We start from the raw sequence: 13,627 nt of genomic DNA on the forward strand, positions 1-13,627 counted from the left end.
AATGTAGACGGATTCGGACAAAACTTAATGGATGAGTTGGGTAGGTGAGAATCACAAGCCCATGAGGTTTTTGATTAAGGTACGGATGCAGATCCGGCCTATCCGTGTGATACAAAACGTAAACTGTTCAGCCTGGCGGAGGTATGCGCTCTACCGAGTGCCGTTCTAGTTGGTAATACAGTTGCCAATGAGATATTTGGTTGTGGTTTTGATAAAAAAAAACTATTTTTCCATTAAATAAGATCTGCTGGAGGTGTTCCTTAATGAAATTTGAACAAAAGGAAGTGTGTTGTAAGCTGGCTTCGGTACGTGAATTCCATTCAATAAAGGGGTGCTCTTTTGGGGTTCCCATCTCAGCACTTCCTCATAGCTCATGATGCTGTAATCATCGGGACAAATCCCACAAACTAACAGCTTGGTAATGCATGTAAAAGTAAACCAGCGTCTTGTCCTACATGTAATATATGTGTAATCTCCATTGTTGTCAGTAGTAAATGCATATTGGTTTGCGATTCAATTATTAATTTTTCCACTGGTTGAATCATCACTGAGGCACGAATTTGCCGCTGATGTGGGTACCCTCGTACATTAGGGTTAGAATGTGGCCACTCTTTACAAATGTTCAAATTGAAATATTCTGGATAAACTATTGCTTGAACACCGTTTATTGACCAATAGGTTATGTTTTAACCCCACTATTATCTTATTAAAACTTCACCTTTTGGGCATACTGATCGAAGACACATAGCTCATGAAGCTGGGCGACCAGGTTCAAAACCCGAATACTGTGTTGATTTATTCAATGTGAACAAATGATGTTGTAGTTCATGAAAATGTACATCGATACCTGCTAATGTTCTGGTCCTGCACACACTTTATCGATAAACATCATTTTCTGCATGGCGCAGTCCAAATCAGGGGCTCAGTGATGATCCTCAATCCTCCATGAGATTTAGATACGAGATGCGGTGACATAATGATTAGAGTGTCTGCTCTGAGTCTGGGAGGTTGCCAATTCCATTTTGGCCCTGGACAAATCATATCAAAGACTTAAAATGGTATGTGCTGTTTCCTCACTTAATGCTCGACATTTGGAGGATAGAGAATGGATAAACTCCATGGGTTGTCATTCCATATGGAAGGGGAAACTTCTCATTAATTGCTCCACTGATTGTAGAGAGAAAAGGGACATCACGAAGATTGGGCCGCTGGTACCCGGATGTACCTTGACGGAGTAACCAAAGGAGTCGCATCACTTATCGCAAAGTCATCGGCTGTGTTTACCTGAACTGTCCTCTGTTGTATCGTGTATTTGTCTAAATGTTTGTGCATGATTTTGGTGCAGCTCCTCCCGGAAAATAAATAAATAAATAAAGCACACCAGGTGTAATGTCTCAATTTATAGATGTACAAAGCTCTTTCACAAGCCTTAGACAATGTGAAATCAGGTAAACCGTTATGAAATCAAAGATCATCTTTGCAATCATTTCATTTGTTGTCGATACTCGAGAAGTGGTGGCACTTGAAGTAGTCTAATTGACAGGATAGACTAGCAACTTTCAAGTCTTCCTCAAACTGTTGCACCTCAGATAAGTTTAATGGTGACTTTCTCCTTGCAATGATGCTTAATGGAAGCTGGAAGCTTCTTTAATTTCATTGACCCAGACAACATTTGCTCTGAACGGTTCACTTTTGAGAGTGATTGAAGAAACTGGAAGGCTCTTATTGATCTGGGAAGTGCTGTCATAGCTCATCAGACCAGGAATGTGAACATTCACTTTCTCAGAGCAATAAAACCTGCAGAGCAGAACACCCTCCATCTGCTCATATCTGCTAAGTCACACACATTTACACTATCCTTTTGCAGTTCTGTATCCCTCATGCAACTAGCCTTTTCTAAAGTTCGGCAGGCCTTCCTAGAATTTCACGAGCTATGCTTTGGACCAACTCACGAGCTTTCACAGGAGTCACTGTACATTCCAGATACACAGATACATTCCAGAGAGAGCCTGGCCAAAAATTCAGCAGACAACCACAGCCTTCCGAACAAAGAGGAATTTTATTCAGATGGATTATATTGTTGAATAGACACAGAGATTTAATGCTATTCATCTTACGACTACCGATTAATTCCTAAATGGCGTACAACCGATTGATGTTGTCTTCCCAAATTCCTTTCAAAGAAGATGGCAACTAATAGTGTTGTTCAGCCCACCTAATTCATCTTACCGTGACTTCATCTTAATGGGACTCCACTGTAAACTCATAAAACACTTGCTCATGGAAAGCTCACTAGTCAGTCTGACCTTTCATGAATCTCTGTATGTCTGTTTATTTTTTTATTTTTTATCAATCTGTATGCCATGATAACCCAACAACACAGACGTGTGAAGTTGATGGACGTTAAAAAGAAAAAGTCACAGCTTTGCATATCACAGGGATAAAGATAAAAAGTACATTTTTGATGCTATCTGGAAACTTTTCATGATAGGTCACTTTTGCAATCACAAATTGTTCTTTTCACCTATCTGAACAAAATGTCTCGTATGGAATAATCATTGCACTTGCCTTTCATTCCTAAAACCCATATTTGTCCTCATTTCTGTTAAATAATACAATTAGGTGACATCTCATGGAAGAGTAGCTCACCAGGTCATCAGTTTTGACCCAGACAAGTCATTTAAGAGCATTTGTGCGGCATACTCTGTATTACTGATAAAAAGTATACTATGCACTTTTTTTGATTTACCATACTAATTACAGAGTGTTGTTGCTGCCAAAGCAGTTTCTTGGCAAGGATCACACCGAGTGGTTTGTCATTGCCTTCTCTGTGCTGTTTGTCCGTGATCTGTCCTTTTAAATGCTGAACGTCAAGCAAGGAAGCAGCACATAACATTCTTAAATAGTCTTTGGTATGACTTGGACAGAGTTTGAACCACCAATCTCCCAGACCCTTCAACCATTACACCACCAAGTTTGGGAGATGATATGCACGAGTCGCGGTTTATTTGTCCCATACCGGTTTCACCGGAGGAGACTATAGAATTCTTCCCTGACCACCCGTCCCAACTGTGGGTTTTCAGACTTTTTTTTCCTATTTATTCAACTGAAAATTGGTACATGGCTATATTACGATAAGATACAGAAGAGTTTCGAGTTTCAGGGAATTTCATCAATTTTTCACAGTTATGCCCTTTTTAGGCTTCGAAAAGATCACATATTATACTTGGATCAGTGTTCACCTGCCCTGACTCCACCCCACTTGAATAATATGATTAGGGATGCTTGAATAATGTGATCTATAATAAAATGCGAAGTGTGGTGTCATGTGCGTTTGTGCATTCGGCTGTCTTCCGTTTCTGGTGGCCACTTCCGGTGCTTCTTTTGAAAAGCTTCACACGCAGGCAAAGCTCAAAATTCGACCAGAATAACTACACGATAGCAAACAAGATACATCTAAACATATAAATACAACATGGAATCGTAGTTTGGTTATCAACAGTGAGCTAAGACACGACTTTGCGTGACAGGATGGCCTCGAAGCTGTTTGGACTGGGTTTAAATCCTGACCCAACTATAAACTGTCATCCTGGTGTATCACAGACTGGATGACTCATATGTGTGTGCCATCCTTGAGATGGACGTTAAACTCGGCGTCCTGTCCACCGATATTAGTTGATGGACGTTAAAGATCCCCATGGTGACCTGTGCGAAGACTGGGTGAGATATTGGTGGCACTGTGGCCAAATTACAAATTCCTACCCAAACCACTGCTGGTAAGGCAATGGCAAACCACCCAGTATAAGCTTTGCTCAGGAAGCTGCTTCAGCGGCATCGACGTTCTGTAACAGAGTATGACAATTACCACAAAGTTGAACAAGCCATGCCACCGTTTATAATGAACAATAGCCTAAACTGAAAGTCTTTGAACAAAGGTTGTAGTGTTAATCATTAAACTACAGAAAACCTACATTTAGCATTGTGACCGAAAAATAACACTCAATCATAAACTTCAAAGAGGTCAAAAATAAATGTTATTGTTATACTCAGTGGACTCGATGACGTAATTTGTTCAGAGTTAGAACATGTGCTTAAAAGGATGGAACACGGATACATATATATATATATATATATATATATATATATATATATATATATATATATGGGGTGGGGGGGTAGAAGACCAGGGGGACTAGAGAGGGTTGGGGATAAGATGGGAGGGGATAGAGAGACCAGGGGGGGGAGAGGAAGAGAGAGAAAAAGAGAGAGGAAGAGAAAGGGAGAGGGAGAGAGAGAGGAAGAGAAAGGGAGAGGGAGAGAGAGAGGAAGAGAAAGGGAGAGGGAGAGAGAGAGGAAGAGAAAGGGAGAGGGAGAGAGAGAGGAAGAGAAAGGGAGAGGGAGAGAGACAGGAAGAGAAAGGGAGAGGGAGAGAGAGAGGAAGAGAAAGGGAGAGGGAGAGAGAGAGGAAGAGAAAGGGAGAGGGAGAGAGAGAGGAAGAGAAAGGGAGAGGGAGAGAGAGAGGAAGAGAAAGGGAGAGGGAGAGAGAGAGGAAGAGAAAGGGAGAGGGAGAGAGAGAGGAAGAGAAAGGGAGAGAGAGAGAGAGGAAGAGAAAGGGAGAGGGAGAGAGAGAGGAAGAGAAAGGGAGAGGGAGAGAGAGAGGAAGAGAAAGGGAGAGAGAGAGGAAGAGAAAGGGAGAGAGAGAGGAAGAGAAAGGGAGAGAGAAAGAGAACGAGAGAGAGAGAGGAAGAGAAAGGGAGAGAGAGAGGAAGAGAAAGGGAGAGAGAGAGGAAGAGAAAGGGAGAGAGAGAGGAAGAGAAAGGGAGAGAGAAAGAGAAAGAGAGAGAGAGAGAGGGAGAGGGAGAGGGAGAGGGAGAGGGAGAGGGAGAGGGAGAGAGAGAGAGACAGAGAGATCAGCAAAAAGATCAGCAGAAATTTGTTATGCTTCATGAAAAGACACACACACACACACACACACACACACACACACACACACACACACACACACACACACACACACACACACACACACACACACACACACACACACACACACACACATCGGTAATTTTTCGGGAATGGCAGGTTGGAGTCAGTGTGATTACCGATTCCAGTACGTCCTGCATACAACCCAGAAACCTTGAGTAGCTTTCACCAAAAAACAACGTTGCATTTATATAGACATTTCAGGGATATGTTCACAAAAATTAGTGTTTATAAACAACTGCGTGTGATGGGTGGAAAAAAATTTGGCTCGGTAATTTAGAAAATACGTTAATACGGCAAACGGCTGAGAAATCGGGTGTTGTTTCATGACTCACTCACGGTGACGGAGCACGAACCACTGCACTCTTTGCCCTCTCCGTGCTTTGTCTCCTCCAGGCACTGCCTTGGGGAACTCCAGTCTCCACTGGGAGAGACGAGGAGATGGTTCCATTGATAGCAATGCATCAACTGCCTGAGTGGAGGAAGTCAAAAATACAAGAAAATAAAGATGGCCTTTTTTGCCATGTGCAGAAAGCTTGGCAAGCAAAGCAGCAATGAGGACACCCACAACAAATAAACTGGGCTCCAGGTAGAAGCAAATTAGGGAGTCCTGGAGTATCAAGATGTTTGTGATCCTCAAAGCTTTGGACCTGCCATAGCATCAGGGAAGCTCTCGAGTACAGGTATAAGTGGAGGAGCAGAAGCAAGTGAGAATTCTGGGAAAGCATAAGAAAGATGGTAGAGGCAAATTTCAGACGGATCATTCAGAGTGGATGGACAGATGGTTGAATGTTGTGCTGAGTCAGGGAGGAACTAAGTGGTGCTAGATTTGGCACTCTTGGTGAATGGATTGCTGCTGGAGAGCCTGGGTTTGTTCAAGCTGTGTCCTGCAACAGACTCATTCTCAACACATGCTTGTCTGGAGTCTGCACAAACCACGAGACAGAAAATCCAAATGCTCATGTCTGTATTTACAACGAGAGGTCATCATTTTATCATTTCTTTGTCCTCATTTATTTTGCCTTTGTCATCACTTCAATCCATCATGCTGATGTGAAATAAACACAATGTGGTTCCATTTTTCTTTCTCCCTTTTGTGCATGTGTTGTGTACTTATGTATCAGGTGTTGAAATTCGAAACATGCTCATGGCGAAAATATTCATATTCTGGTGTTCTGCCCAAAGGCAGGGCCAGTGCTGCAGAAGCAGTTTCTTGGCAAAGGTGAAACTGGGTGGTTTTCCATTGCCTTCCCAGAAGTGGTTAGGGCAGAAATTTCAACTGGCTGTGCTCTTTTCAAGTTAGGGCAGGAATTTGGAATTTGGCCAGGGTGCTGGAAATAGCTCGCCTACTCTACAGGTTTCTCTCGAAGGACACCGCAGGGTCTTCATCATCCACCAACTGATACCGGCACGCGGGATGCCCAGGTTAACGTCCATCCATGGGATGGCACACGCATTGATGAACCACCTTGCCTGTGAAACTCCAGGATGACAGCTTCTCGCTGGGTCGGGATTCGAACCCAGGCGAGACGGTTTTGAGGGTTTGTAGTGTGTGTAGCCCCTGCCGAATCTGTACGACCGTGTCCTGTGGGTTCTCTATGTTTGTAGGTTAATACAGTTAATACTTCAGCCAGATCTGGATTATCATTTGATTACTCTTGGGTAGGTCTTAGTGCAATCGGAACTGGAATGCCTCATTGCTCTGAACTCGATTCCACCCAACTAGTCGAAAATGTCAGACTTACATATTTATTTATTTATTTATTTATTTATGACGGCATAAAGAAATTCAGGAGACAAAACAAATAATTAAATAAATGAGTGCAGGATTTCTGTATTTTGCACGGCAAGCTCGACCCCTGTTGTTTTGCCTCTGCATTCTGCGAAGGCTCACCACCTTTGTCGTGTTAAAGCACTGTCAGCTGATTTTGGCAAGTGAGGTTTCGAAGGGAGCATAATGGCTTGGCAAATGCTTTCGACTTGTTCGAAACTCGCTTTGGTCCATCTGACTTCCAGGAGTGGTAGAAAGTGCCCCCGGGCTTGTGACACCCGGCGGGTGCATGTGCGTGTGTGTACCTGCTGGTGCATGCTTCCTTTGCGTCTCTTCCTTTGGCGTGAAGAACCGTAAAAAGAACCACAATGCTGCCAGACTGTTGGCAATGATTTCGGATTCGAGCTTTCTTTCTTGGGGTGGAGATGCAAACGCATCGTGTTGTTGGTGTGATGACAAGGTGCAGGGAAGGTTGGTGTAAATTACCTTTTTACTTTATGTCATTTTCCTTGTTACCTGCGCCACTGAAGGTGGTCGGAACTCGGAGATTACGTTTTCACCCCTGTCTGTCTATACGTCTGTTGGGTGGTCGCGTCGGTATTAAAGAGACAAAGGTATTCTCAGGTTTTCCATCTGTCTGTATGTCTGTCTGTTTGTATGTAATGGACAGCTCTGGAGGCCAGAGGAGTCAACCGATTTTGATGAAACTTGACTGGTAGGTTCATACCAGGATCTAGTTATATGCTTTTGAGCACCGTTGCTATGGATGCCACCGTTGCCTAGCAACGGGACTTTGAAATTTTTGAAAAAAATCCGAATCTTTTTTTTTTTTTCGAAAATCAAAAATCGGCCTCTGCACTTTTATGCGCACTATAATCAACCTCTTTGTCAAAAAATTTCAGCCCGATCCGTCAAAAACTGTATGACTAGTATGCAATTATATAGCGACCACCCATGTCGCCGACCGGCTTGTCTGTCTGTGAATAGGATATCTCAAAAGTTTGTGGACGGATTCAGCCGAAATTTGGTCGAAAGGTTGAATGTGTGACAAGGAATAATTGATTCGATTTTTGTGAAGATCCGGATCCGGATCTGGATATGAGAATTTAAAAATTTCTTAAGGCGATTCTTCTCCATTGAGAGAGAGGACCAAAAACGATACACAGCATGATATCTCAAACAGTTATGGACGAGTTAGGACAAAACTTGATGGTTGATTTCGGTGACAAGAACAAGCCGATTCGATTTTGGGTCGGGTTTGAATCCAGATCTGGCCTGTCAGTGGAATACAAACCGTAAACTGTTCAGCCTTGCGGAGGTATGCGCTCTACCGAGTGTCGTTCTCGTAGCCATTGCGTTCACGGCCATGCTCTTTCCTGACCGTTAGCGCTGCAGAAGCAGTCTGGATGTAGAATATACACCGGGCAGTTTTCCATTGCTCTTCCCAGTGCTTGTTCATTCATCCAGGGCGAAGATGAATCGGATGAGAAGATCGTTCAAGCACAACACGTGACTTTGATCACGTGACACCAGATTTGCATTGCACGCGCAGACGGTCGAAATCGTTCTCAACCTTTTCATGTCAGGCTCATCTCTGTTTATTTGATCTTGTCTCGTTTTCTGGTAGATTTGATTTTAATAAGGCATATTAAGCATTCTACACAAATATAATCTGGATATTTGTGACATTAAAGCTTGAATACTGTGTTTTCTTCCTTGGTTCCAAGGTGGGAAACGTGACATCACACTGGTTGTGACTCTCCCTAATACAGGTGATGTATGTCGTGACCACAGAGTCATTTAACTGCTCGCAAATCTGGACAGTTCATATCAGAATAAATGCCGACCGTAGCATCAGTGTGAAACGGACTTGCGGAGTTACTTATGAAAGGCTAAAGCATTTTATGAATCAGTGCTGTGAGATTTTCGGGACTACACCTACCTACGTGAGTGTTACCCCACAGTGTTTTCAGATGTTAAAGTAAAACATCTCTAATCGTCATTATGGAATTATTGTTGATTTCCAACTATAAAAAATAATGGAGTCTCGGCAGGGACAATTTAACAACAAAAACAACAACAATGCAATTCAACAATTTCAATTTCAACAAATTCAATTTCGGATCTTCAACAAAATTAAGCATTGCTGTCTTTGGCCGGTCACCGACACACACAAAAAATTTCAGAACGATTGCTTGAAAACTGTGGCCAGATATCGTGTGACAAACACACAAATAAACCAATGTCACCCGCAGGGTGACCCGTATCTTGCCAAAAGGTGACCACGTGTGACTTCTTTAAGGTCACACTGAGGTGAACAGAGCTGCTATCCACCAGGAGCGACTCCTTGAGGAATATCTGCCTACGAGAGATTCCGATGAGAATCGTTCTACAGAGTAACCATGAAAAATATGCGTTTGCCTCATAACGTCACCAAATGACGTCATAATGTCTCAAGATTGACATATCTAGAAAGCACTCATCGAGGTGTTCAATTTGAGGTACTACATGATATGGTTCCTAAAACTTGAAAATTTGACCTTGGGGTCAAATATGTTTGACCTCAGGTGCTAACCATGAAGGTCAAGGCCAATCGCCACCAAAAATTAATCAGCTGAGCGCCAGACCATGAACTATATTTCCATGAAGTTTGAAGACGATCTGATCAAAATTACTCAAAAAATAAGGGTTTTGTCGACTCCCCTGATTTGCGCTAAAGTGACCTTGACCTTTGACCTTGACCTTCAAAATGTTGTGCACTGAAAGGGACCTCTATAGGCCTCTGATATGCGAAGTTACAAAAATTTCCGATGATAACTGTGCTCTGCAGAATTTTTTATACGTGATTACAGACAAAAAATAAAAAAAACATACAAGCTGACTAACATATCTTGCAAAACTTCGTTTTGGCAAGATAACAAACAAACAAACAAACAGACAAACACGACAGACCAACATACTTGGCAAAACATTTTTTTGCCAAGTCACAAAATCGACTGAACAATATACATGAAAAATCTTCGATTTTCCAAGTAACAAACTGATAAACAGGGGTCAAAACATAACCCCACGTCCACCTTCGGTGATGGAGGTAATTATGTTCAACGTCAAGGAAAAATTACCCAAGTATGAAGTTCCATACATATAAATTGCAGAACATTGTGGATGAAGGGCATGCCATAGATAACAAAGAACGTTTCATGAACCTGGGTATGACCACTATTTATATACAGGATATATCGAACAATAGAAATGCAGGTAGGAATGTGATCAATGATGGATTATTTGTTTTTTTTTTAACTTGATAAGACAGTTGAACATTTGCAAAACACACAAAATATTCCAATCCCAAATAGTCTCTCGAATGTGAGAAATTATTGTATTGAAGCCGATAATTTGAAATTTTCCAAGGTGGTGGGGTACCCCCAGGATTTCGTGATCCGGGACTACTGCATTGTTGGGACAATAAAACACTGTTCAGTTTCTGGACTATCTACACTGTTCAGTTAAAACACTGTTCTGGATTCGCACTCCGTTTTGGGAAACCCTGGCGATGGGCCTGAAAGGGTGTCGGGAGGGATATTGGCAGGACTTGTAGATAACTCGAGTATGGATGGGTGATTGTGTACACCTGTGCTGATTGTGATATCTGTGAGAGGGTCTCGTCAAGGAATAGTGTGTGTTTGGTGTTGTGCATTGTTCACCCAAAAACTGCCGACACCACTCCCGCCCCCTCCCCCCCAAAGATAAATGAAAATAAATAAATGAACAAGCACCAAAAAAATTTCCCATTTTGATTTTAACACCCTGGGGATGTCCCTGAGCTTGCCTTACTTTCCTCATCCCCCATCCCTGTAATTAAATTAATTTGCTTGACGGATTTATTGAATCTGGTGTTGGTGTAGCGCAGGCATGATGGGCCGAATGGCCTCCTCCTGCAACAAATTTCCTTGTTAATTCTTGTTAACTTCGACAGGTTTCAAAATGAAATTGTGATAACGAGCATCGGCGCCCCCGTCCCCTGGGCACTCCGGGTGGGAGTACCCATCTCGGCCCACCTTCGGTGCGCAATTTAAATTGGTCATATTTCCACAAAGTGACATTTTCTTCTGGAACACACTGTGCACTTGAAAAAACAACAACAAAAAATAGGATACACCGTAAGCTCCATAATATTAATATGATGTGGATGGAGAAATTATAACATTGTCCGAAATGGAATCTTTGATGACGGTAAAATAATCACTACCACCTTTGAGATTGTTGTGGACTCTATGTTCTTAGCACTACTTTCTCACTCTCCAAAAGGACCGTGGGTTCAAATCCCATATTCTGTTTTAATTTCTTTGCTACGTCATGGAGTCTTCTCTGATTAAAGAGACAAAGGTATCTTGAAATAATGATAAATTTATAATCAGAAATAAATTGCGTTATATATCGGTAGATGGCGCTACACATCAGAATAATGGTTCTGACGATTGCAGTTTTCATTTAACTTACTGAAAGCTGACATCCTCATGGTGGTGATGGTGGAGTTTCAAGTCGTGAACGTTTCAATAGGAGGATTTTTTTGAGGAAGTCCAATGCGCGAGGATGGGATCGGGCTCATCATGCCCATGTTTTCCGCCAATATCCATGTACCCCGGGCTTCATCCTCAATGTTTCCAGGTGTTGAACCAACGCCAGTTTAAACCCTTCCACCATTTCAGCTGCCCTCACTATTCCAGGGACACCATTCCATGCATTAACTATCCCCTGAGTGAAAGAACCTGCCTTCATATCATCTCAAGTCTTCTATTCTTGACTCTCAAGCAACGGCCTCTCCCTGGTCCTCGTGCCGTCCGTTCCGCTGAAAAACTTTTCCACTCTAATTCCTTCTATACCCTTCAATATCTTCACCATCCATGGCTAAGATTCAATCAGGCAATATTTGTTATTTGTTGTCCAACAAAAATGGCAGGACAACACGTCTTTCTGTTCAACCGACCAATCGACCAAACAGTTCCGCGAAGTCTTTGCAAACATCTGAGCAGAAATGCAGATCACATGATGTTTGAGTCAGATTATGTACCCTATTTTGCCACTGTGGCAAGGGTGCTTGTTGACCTTACTGGTTTCTCTGACTACCTGTCTTACTCTTTCATCTACATATCTGGTCTTGTACTCCTGAAAAGAGACATCTTTAAAGTGCTTCACAATATTCATCCCTAATATTGAAGTTCCATTTGTGTTTTAAAAACAAGGATTGTCCTGAACTACAAACACAGCTTGATTCTTGAGTGTCTTACCAAACACAGAAACATCAACCTCCAGGTAACCACCAAAGGGAATATCTCAACCATTAGCAGTTCTCAGATGCAAAAACCTTACCTTCCTTCCAACAAGTCCCCGAGGCTGAAAATACAAATTAAAAAAAATGTCTCAATGATGGTCGTTACTTGTGTCCAGCAAGCACTCTGTCAGCACACTGCCAATCTCCACCATCATGAGCGGACACTTTCCAATTGCTCTGTCCAGGAAGTTATCTGGTGTCCCGTAATGTACGGTGCTTGGTACATCCCCCACAGTTTGGTCTCCACAGGGGAGTTGATCAAAAAAATCCTGTGGCTTCATCCAAAATGGACAGTCCCTCCGGATGTGCCCAGGATTTGAATATCTCCAACACAGTATTCTCCCTTGCTCATCTCTGGCTGGTCTCTGTCGGTAGGATGGCCTACCCCCATTCGCCTGTTTGAGCAGATTAATTATTTCACCCTGCTGCTGTACAAGTTGCTTTTGTACGTCTGAGTTATCGCGAATCTCTTTCTCAGTTTTCTGCACCATGCCATCAATTGGGCCAGAAAATGGTGCCCAACCTTTACTAGATTGAGCACCACTTTCTTCTTCTTCACACCACATTATGGCCTCCTGCATCAGGTCCACAAATATTATTGCAGTAAGTCCGTGCAATTTCATTTTCGCCTCTCTTTGGACTGCTGGATCCCTCAGAACAGCAACAAATTGATCTTTTCGGGCCAATTATGTGTTTGGAACTCGTTGTTCATCTCGCCGCACAACATGTTGCATTCTCCCTTGCAAGTCGTAACCATAGGGGTGGATCTTTTCATTGAATTCCTGACTCCTCTCAAAAAAGTATTTCAGTCGGCCACCCATGGTTAATGTATCCCCATACACCCTCTGCAGAGTCTCACATACTTTCAAGATGAATGCTTGGTCACGTTCCGACATGATCTTTACCGTTTGGCTGGCCTGTCCCCCATGGTAGTCCAGCATGACATCTGCTTGATCCTGGAAAGGAACATGCCACATTCTGAAGACACTCTTCACTGCATCCACCCGTTCCTCCACAATGGTTTGCCCGGGTACCTTACGTTCCCTGTGGACGTAAGCAGCTTGTGGTGTACTTATACGGGCCTCCAGCTGCTGTCTCAACTGATCTGCCTGCTGCATCACCATCAGGGTAAGCTCTTGCAGCTTGGCTTCCAGACTCTGGGTGTCACTGGCCTCCATCATGGTTCACTTCCTGTCACTGGCCTCTCATTGCCTTATATCCTGTCCATGACACCACTTGTAATGGGGAATAAAGAGTCCTTCCTCCAGTGTCCGTTTATCGGGAAATATACCCAGGCAATATTTAGTGTCCAACAAAAAGGTCCATGACACTTGTGTTTCTGTTCAATCGAGCAATCAACCACACAGTTGCCATATGTGGTCGCAAAAGTCTGAGTGCAAGTACAGATCACATGACGTCTGGGTTATATCACGTGACCTGGCATGCAGTGTACTGCATTATGATACGGTGTAATGGAAACAATTCTTCTCTTATTGCATTACTGTCATTTTAACAGGCGATAACCCATTGTAAAAATTACT

Source organism: Eptatretus burgeri, chromosome 10 (genome assembly GCF_056783735.1).
Source record: "Eptatretus burgeri isolate ZD-2024b chromosome 10, Ebu_testis_v1, whole genome shotgun sequence".
NCBI lineage: Eukaryota > Metazoa > Chordata > Myxini > Myxiniformes > Myxinidae > Eptatretus > Eptatretus burgeri.